The sequence below is a fragment of the Carassius gibelio genome, chromosome B21 (assembly GCF_023724105.1).
Source record: "Carassius gibelio isolate Cgi1373 ecotype wild population from Czech Republic chromosome B21, carGib1.2-hapl.c, whole genome shotgun sequence".
NCBI classification, from domain to species: domain Eukaryota; kingdom Metazoa; phylum Chordata; class Actinopteri; order Cypriniformes; family Cyprinidae; genus Carassius; species Carassius gibelio.
In genome coordinates, this window is record NC_068416.1 from 28,169,924 (window position 1) to 28,179,279 (window position 9,356).

At 35.1% G+C, this 9,356-nt stretch overlaps 1 long non-coding RNA gene across 1 annotated transcript; it reads left to right on the forward strand.

Moving 5' to 3' along the window:
• The first annotated feature begins 244 nt into the window (after positions 1-244).
• LOC127986364 (uncharacterized) lies at positions 245-9,135 on the forward strand. The gene is made up of 4 exons (XR_008160832.1): positions 245-420; positions 7,146-7,338; positions 7,854-7,885; positions 7,973-9,135. It is a non-coding gene; the product is annotated as an uncharacterized LOC127986364 (long non-coding RNA).
• The last annotated feature ends 221 nt before the right edge of the window (positions 9,136-9,356 follow it).

Here is a 9,356-nt window from a genome sequence, read left to right on the forward strand (position 1 = left end):
AAAAGCACCCTTTATATGTATATAACAAGTAATACAAAACGAAAATTAGGTGGAGTTGACGTATTTTCGCTCTTGAATGGAGCTCCACTCGCCGCCATGGAGGTGACGTAATTCTACGGAAAGTGTTGCCCGGACCAACATGGCGGCTGCGTCATTAGTGGAGGCGACGTAATTCTACGGAAAGTGTTGCCCGGTCCAACATGGCGGCGGCGTCGCTAGTGGAGGTGACATATTTCCGCTCTTGAGTGGCGCTCCACTCGCCCATATGTCTGCAGCCAGACCCTCTTGTTTGTTATGGACAGAAGACTATTTACATCATTAAATTAAAGTTTACGGAAACCTTGTTTTCCCTCCTCTGCGGCTGTCAATCATTCAGTATTCAAATAGCGCGCACCTCGTCCATTTACAGCAGGATGTATGGTAAAACTCTCTCCGATATTATATAGTCACATTATAATGCTTGATCTGTAGATAAAAAGGCTGTGGATTTGCATAAAATGACTTTATTTTGTGCATTTGTATTTTATGTTTGTTGCTGTTTTTAAAAGACTCGCTTGTGGCTGTTAGATCACTATGGGATTTAAATCCTGCCATGATTCAAAACTGAAAATACAGTTCTGAAAGGTTGAAACTAAGTGTTCGAAAACTCAAAATCTTACAAAAAAAAGTTTCGCAAGTTCGAAAAATAAGATTTGCAAGCTTGCAAAATGTAAAAAAAAATAAAAATATCTCTGCAAACATTGTTGTTTTTGAGATTTCCTTCTTCAGAACTGCAACATTTTTTTACGATGTTGCGCAAAGAATTTTTCAGAGTTTCAAATTTGTCAGTGTTCTCCCACTGTATTAGATTGTTTTCCAGGTTTGAAACCTTGTAAATGGTGATCTGAAAACTGGTGTGTGAATGTGTGAAAAAAAGTTTTGAAACTCTGAAAACAGAGCTTTGCAGGCTTGCAAAGTGGTAAAAAAAATTTAATCTCTTCAAACATAATTTTGTTTTTGAGTTTTTCTTCTTCAGAAGTGCAACACTCTTTTTAATGGTGTTGTGCAATCATTTTTTCAGGGTTTCGAATTTGTCACTGTTCTCCCAGTGTATAGTTTGTTTTCAAGATTTGAAACTCTGTAAATAGTGATCTGAAAACTGGTGTGCAAATAGGTGAAAAAAAGTTTTGAAACTCTGAAAACAGAGGTTCGAAAGGGCGAAACTTATTACATTACATTACATTTGCACTCCTATGCAGACTATTTTTTCAGAGCCGAGTTTACAATACCCACTTTGCGGAGATACGCTCACACAGTTGTGAGTTTGCGACTCACGTGATTTGTGGCAGTGTTGTCACGCAGCTCTGCTCTGAAACTCTGAAACTCAGACTAAGCGAAAATGAAGCTTCGCAACCTCGTAACTAAAAAAAAAAAGCCTGGAGGGAGGGCCTTCTGCTCTTGGCCAATGCTTTGCTGTCAGCTGACGTACAGTCCAATCACAAGTCGTATTTACCTGAAAGGTGGGATTGACCGACTGCTCCGCCAATGACAAAAGCGCGCAGGATACGCAAACAGAGGATGCGCAGATTTCTGTCCACAAGACGGTCCCGGATGGCTTGCGGTCTGGTTCTAAAATAAGGTTACCAAATTGTCGCTGGAATTCACGGTACAATTGCCAGTAGCCACTGAGTTTACCACTGATAGTCCGGCGGTGCATCAGTATACACACTTTCCTCACCTGGCGACTCACTTTCCTCACGCATTCCTCATGCATCCAAAATAATATTTAGATATTATATTTAAATATTCAGAAAGGTGTACAGTGTATGTTTTACTTTTATTAAAATATTTCAGTAAAATTATAAATAATTGCCTATTACAAATTTATGAATGCATGGTTAACTTTTTTCTGTAATCACTATAGGCTATATGTATTGAGACATTTTAAAATCTATATTTTGTAAAAATAATAAAACATATTTTCATATATATATATATATATATATATATATATATATATATATATATTGTGAGCCGTGTCCCGTCACCCTGGCAACAGAGGAGATCCACCTGCACACAATCACCGCGGGCTGATCGGTCCCAGCTGAAGCCGCTCAGAGGACGACTACAAAAGCTGCACCCGAGAAGACACGGGTGAGAAAGCTCTCCAGCAGAAAGCCAGCTAATTGTGTGTCTCTTATCTCTCCAGAAAGCGAGTGACCGACCAGCCCGCCACCTGAGCACCGGACACTGATTCCCCTTGCACTCAGCCGGCCGGCGAACAGGATCACGCAGCACCGAGGAGGAGCACCGGACACCCCTGGCACCTTTACAAACACAACCACCAATAAATGCACCCTCTGGGGCTTTAAACTTTCACCACAGCCTGCCGTGTGATTCTTCAGCCCGCGACTATATATATACAGCTTAAAACAGATCTTTTCCATATTTGACCCTCTAACTCTAACACTCACTATTCTTAAAAAAAAGAAAAAAAGAATAATATTAAGCTTTCTAATCTTTTGTATTCTATTGGTTTTCTTTTATTATTAACAAAGGCAAAAAAAAGACCTCTAACACTAGCTTGCTCTGTAATTTTTCTATTCTATCTGTTATCTGTATTTCTTTATTATATTATTTAAAAGCTTTTGTTACGTGTAAGCTAACTGAGACTTGTTATAGAACTTGTATAGCCTATTTGTTGTTTTTATTGCTTCCATTGTCCTCGCTGTTTGTGACGGATTGAGAGAGGATGCTTGCATTTTGAGTCACCGACAAAAACCCAACAAAAACACGTCCTAAGAGTCCAAAAGCATTCACTTCGCAATGAAGCTTGCAGAATTAATAAATACATTTAGAATGTCCTTATAATTTAAGCCATGAAAAAAATGTTTTACATTTTTATATTCATTGAACATTAATTCTTGAGTAGCAGCACGTGCGCGTTTTTAGCATAGACAGGCGCGACATGTGAACGGCCCTTAACACGGTGTTCTGTTCCCTGAATTCATCAGATTTTCAAGGAATCAAGTGAGCCAGTGATTCAACAGTCCATTCAAATGGACTCTTTTGTTTCCTTTCTAATAGAATCAGCCGTTTTGAACGAAAAGTTTGATTTGATCGATTCAATAAATACTTAAACCATGATTTTGCTGTCACCTACTGGCGGTTTTATTGTCATCATTATTTTTCAATGACAGACCTAAACCATACAAGGTGCCAGTACTACCAGCCCACCTTTCAGGTAAATACGACTTGTGATTGGACTGTACGTCAGCTGACAGCAAAGCATTGGCCAAGAGCAGAAGGCCCTCCCTCCAGGCTTTTTTTTTTTTTTTTAGTTACGAGGTTGCGAAGCTTCATTTTCGCTTAGTCTGAGTTTCAGAGTTTCAGAGCAGAGCTGCGTGACAACACTGCCACAAATCACGTGAGTCGCAAACTCACAACTGTGTGAGCGTATCTCCGCAAAGTGGGTATTGTAAACTCGGCTCTGAAAAAATAGTCTGCATAGGAGTGCAAATGTAATGTAATGTAATAAGTTTCGCCCTTTCGAACCTCTGTTTTCAGAGTTTCAAAACTTTTTTTCACCTATTTGCACACCAGTTTTCAGATCACTATTTACAGAGTTTCAAATCTTGAAAACAAACTATACACTGGGAGAACAGTGACAAATTCGAAACCCTGAAAAAATGATTGCACAACACCATTAAAAAGAGTGTTGCACTTCTGAAGAAGGAAAACTCAAAAACAAAATTATGTTTGAAGAGATTTAATTTTTTTTACCACTTTGCAAGCCTGCAAAGCTCTGTTTTCAGAGTTTCAAAACTTTTTTTCACACATTCACACACCAGTTTTCAGATCACCATTTACAAGGTTTCAAACCTGGAAAACAATCTAATACAGTGGGAGAACACTGACAAATTTGAAACTCTGAAAAATTCTTTGCGCAACATCGTAAAAAAATGTTGCAGTTCTGAAGAAGGAAATCTCAAAAACAACATAATGTTTGCAGAGATATTTTTATTTTTTTTACATTTTGCAAGCTTGCAAATCTTATTTTTCGAACTTGCGAAACTTTTTTTTGTAAGATTTTGAGTTTTCGAACACTTAGTTTCAACCTTTCAGAACTGTATTTTCAGTTTTGAATCATGGCAGGATTTAAATCCCATAGATCACACACGTTTTAAAAGCCGTAAACTTTTAAAATCACTTTGTGAGCTCAGTTTTGAAGCGTTTCATATTATCATGGTTTTGCGCACTGAACGATTATTAAAAGCTTATTATATTTTTAGCCTGCACAATACATTTAAAATAAGGATAATTTAATTGTATATTATTTCTGTGTAGTGTAGTGTAAGGATTTTAAATATATACACTTCTGAATTCTTGACATTCATATATAAATATTAAATTATGAAATGTATGATTGCCTGATTGAATTTTATAAGAGTACTAATAGTAATTTGTTTTTATAAACATGTTTAGATTGTGTAAAATTACTGTGTAGATTTTTTCAAGAATTACTTTTTGTATTTATTTGCATTACATTTAAATAAAATATGTTGCCATTTTTAATGTGCCCCTCTAGTTAAACACTGGCCCCTCCTTGGCCCCCCTAGTAAAATGTGTCACTGTTTAGAAGCTCAAAATGATTAATCAGGATTTTGAAACTTGTTTACTTAAAGACAATTTTATTTCATATTATTAGAATACCAATTAGTACAGGAAAATTAACATATAACTTAAATCCCAATATACGACTGTTTAAGCAAACTCAATTATCAGTTATATTTCTCTAGGCTCATTGCTCAGAGTGTTTCTGTAAATCTTTCAGCTTCCGAATCCTCAACAGTTTTCAACTTTAAAAAAGCAAGTGTTCCTGCTTGACTTAAATTGTATATTTAAGTTATCTCAACAAATTTTAATTAATCTAAACTAAAGTTAATTTTAAGTTCTTATAACTAATTGCAGCAGTAACTTTTTACAGTTTAAATATTATAGCATATTGCGTAAGGCTATCAGACTTTTCAGATGTCAGAATTCTTAATTAAGATGCTGCATAAATGACTTTTTATTAAGCTGACAATGTTTTTATCTACAATGTAAAAAGCTGTAGACAACATCTATCCTGCGGTAGCGCCGGGGGGGTCTTGGGGTTTTCAAGACCCTGCAAAAAAACGCTATGACCCCCCCATCCTCTTCCTGATTAAAATATATATATATATCCAAGAAAAAGATTAAAACATGTTTCTCTTCAAACTACGCAGAACAATAATAAATAATAATTATTTCGACATTTATTCGTACACTGAACCCGAGAACCGTTTCTGTTGGACTCATCCGATTCGTGAACCGAGGAGCTGATGATACTGCGCATGTGTGATTCAGTGTGAAGCAGACCGACACACAGAGCGTCTGAACCGAACTGATTCTTTTGGTGATTGATTCTGAACTGATTCTGTGCTAGTGTTATAAGCGCGGGTAATAAAAGTTTGACTAAACGTTTATTATATTACAGTACTTATTTATTTTTTTACACGTTGAGTGCCTTAAAAATAATTATCGCAACACTGGTAAGGCTTATTTAGATTTTCTCATTCTCTGAATTATCATTATAAAAATTTAGAAATTAATTAAAATATAATTATATTTTAAATGTGACGCAAATATTTTTTTTTACAATAGCAACAGTGTTTACAACAGCAAGACCACTTTAGCCTGTAAACTCAATAATATCTCTCTGGAAATAGATGTAAAAATATCAGTGTCAATAAAAAATGCATAATATACCTGACATCAAAGTGCAGTGTGAAGGAGATGAATAACAAATGTAGCTTGTAATTTGTTTACATTGCAAAGGTGTTCGATTTTAGACAACAACTACAACAGTAATCAAAATATGAATCACTATATTCCAGTGTATCAGTTTTTTTTATGTTTTGTATCAATTTTCAAGGTGGACCTATTGATTAGGTGCAAGAGTAGTAGTGATGGTTAAAATAATAGATTGATAATGAAATAGTAAATTGTGCCTTGTTCCTAGATGGACAGAGAGTGGAAAGAAATAGATTAAATGAGGAGATGGAGATAGAGAAAGAAAAAGAGGGACATGTAGAGGCACACATGACAGAAAGAGAGCAGGTAACAGCAAGCCATGAGACAGAGGCTGGTGAGAAAGAGGAAAATGTAGAGGTACAAGTGTTTTCTATAGTTTTTACTATTACAGCTCTTCTTAATTATTCTGTAGAACAGAGAAGAAAAAGCCATCATGTTGGGACAATTTAAGACATTTCAGTTTCTAATCCCAGAGCTATTATTATTTTAAACTTAAAATTGTCTTCTCTATTGTTTCTTTTTCAAAACTGCAACAAAGCATTTGCTGCTGTATCAATACATAACCATGCATATCGATACGCGAATCGGCAAGGAATGCATCTCAATATATTGCTGTATTGATATTTTGAACAGCGCCATTTAAAGCCTTGTTCCATGTTCCCCTTTTATACTTTGAGCACCTGCCCCTCCAAAGGTCTCTGCACGGCCCCGTTCAGAGGGAGTGTCAGCCACGTTAAAAATGTTAACCGCTTAAGTCACACATTATATTATATGTTTTTATATATATTTTATATACAATTTGTTTTAATTATGAAGCACAATTAACATAAAGCATTGCTTATTTGTATTTAATAGATTTATTTTATCCTCTCACAATATGGATCTGCATTCAAAAGGATTTTTGCAACTGAACATTACCTGTAATTTCTAGAATAAATAAGTAAATAATAGAAATAATAAAACAACAAGGTCATACATACATACAAAACAAAGATCATACATCTTAACTTATAACAAATGAAGTTCAATTTGCTAAAAAATAAAATAAAATAAAAAATAAAATATAAATAGACTGTATTCTATATAGGCCAATAGGTTAGTTCTATGTTTTATATTTTTATTAGACTGCAGATTTGACGTTTGGAAAAGGGCCCTTTTCAAGAGTGTTAAGAAACAGTCATGGAAGTGCCTCTCTTTAGGTACACTCAAGTATTTTAATAATATTATATTATCTGCGAGTACCCTGTACACATTTTATATACTTTTAAGATTCAAAGTAGGGCCTACACTACAAGTGCACATTCAATACAATTAATGTGTTTATTTTTCAGAAGGAAAACTTATTCTGGAACAACAGTCTGTGCTGTGAGATGAGAACAGAGACACTTTGAGCTTTAACCACTAACCATCGACCAACTGCTGACTGATGAGGAAACATCATTAGCTTCTGAGAGACAAAGACAAACTGAACCACAGTGATCTGAACTGAAGACAGCGACTGTAACACATTTCAGTTTCATTCAGGTAAGCTCTCATCTGTCTGATTTAATGCAGATTTTAATGTGAAAGTTATATTACAAGAACTTCTTTTAATGAAGATATTATTTTATATATCTCAGAAATGATGGAAAACAGTAGAGTATTACTGAACACGACTAGCTGACTAGCATTAGTCTGAACACACCAAGTACACTGCATTCTCAGACTCAACCTGACTCGAAAAACACAGACAAACAGATGAACACTGATGTTTACTGTCTTTCTATTTAAATTCTTATTATGTATTTCCTAGTTATCAACATTTCTTTAAAAGATTTAATCGAAACTACCCAGACAGCAAACAGTTTCGGCCAAGATCTGACCTGCATAGATTTAAAAAGAAATTCACTGAGCTCTGATTTAACTATGACAGTGTAACCATTATTAATTAGAGCAAGTCATTTCCATTAAAGAGAGCAATGAATATATGAAACAGCTATGTTTTGAATAATTCACACTATTACTCAGTATTAAATAACATAAAACTTTTTTTTTTTCAGCAACATGAACGGTGAAAATCAGACCTTGATAGGTGAGCACAGTTATTATTTTGATACTGGTTATTATTACAATATTACTGATTATCTGATTGTTGAAACTCAAATATATGATTCTTCAGATATCATAAGGATTATCTTCTTCATCACTAGTGTTTGTGTGGGTCTTCCAGCTCTGGTTTGGGCTTTTCGTCTTCTGTGGCTTCACAGAGAGATCAGAGACCGAATCTCAGTCTTCATCCTCCTCCTCCTCTTCAATGACCTGATACAATTGCCCCTTAATCTATATATACTAGCAGATATACTGACAGAATACAGATACTTTATCCATGAGCTTGTCCAGTTTTGGTTGGGATTACATTGGTGTGGTTTTCATCTGCATCAGCTGGTGGCTCTGGAGGGGATTTTGACTCTGAAATATCCGCTTTGGTCTGCTCGTATTTTCTCACTGCCCTGTTACATCATAATCTCCATCCTTGTGCTTTTTTTTTCTACAGTGAGTGCTTTATTTCTTCTCACGCATTCAGAAAATGCAAACATGTCATTATTCAGTCTCAGCACAAGTGTTGTTCCTCTGATCGTATTGTCTGTTTCATCTACAATCAGCTGTAAAGCCTCTTCCACTCCTGTCAGAAAAAACAGTTCAGTGCTCACTGTTGCTATTCTTACATTTGTTCTGATGTACTTACCTTTCATGTTCTTCATCTGTGTGATTTTCTTTCATTTACACTCATATGTCAGCTCATCTTGGTGGGTAATGTCTTTCTGTTTGATTAATTTGAGAGTGTTTTCAGACTCTATTCTGTGTGGTTTGGTCTGCAGAGAAAATCTCAGAGATGTTCAGACGCCACAAACACACACAGAACCCAACGCTGATGAGACGTCATTCTGAACTTGAGTTTCATTAGTCCTCACGTCTGAATCTGGCTTCAAAACATACACCCATCAGTATAATGAAAAATTATTAATAAAATAAATAATATATGACTTAAAGATTGATTCATTTTAAATGTCTGTTATTGCTAAAAGTGAAAGTGTGCTCTCTGTGCCACAAACAGCACAAACTGAGTTTCCATCTCTTTACTGATCATTTTGACCGTTTGTTGAATATTGTAATATATAAATATGTAAAAAAGTCAAATCTAAATGGTCATGTTTGTTGTTTGATTAATTTCAATATTCAGCAATTTAAAGCTTTGTAAGGGGCTTCCCATGAAAAAATGTAACATTCAATGTGATTTCAGCTGTCAATCATCCACATATTAGAATAAAACATCTAACACAATGCAGTTCTGCCCAGCAAATGATGTGCACAGAGATCACTAACATTTGGACCTGAAATGGTATCAAAACTACAATTATATGAACATCTCCTACAAATGAACACATTACAGTCCTAAGACATTGTTTTTAAAGACCACAATAAAAAATAAAAAAAAAAAAAAATACAAAAATACAAAGACCTTCTTTTTTTTTAGCTTCCGCCTTTGCTAACATTCGGACGTT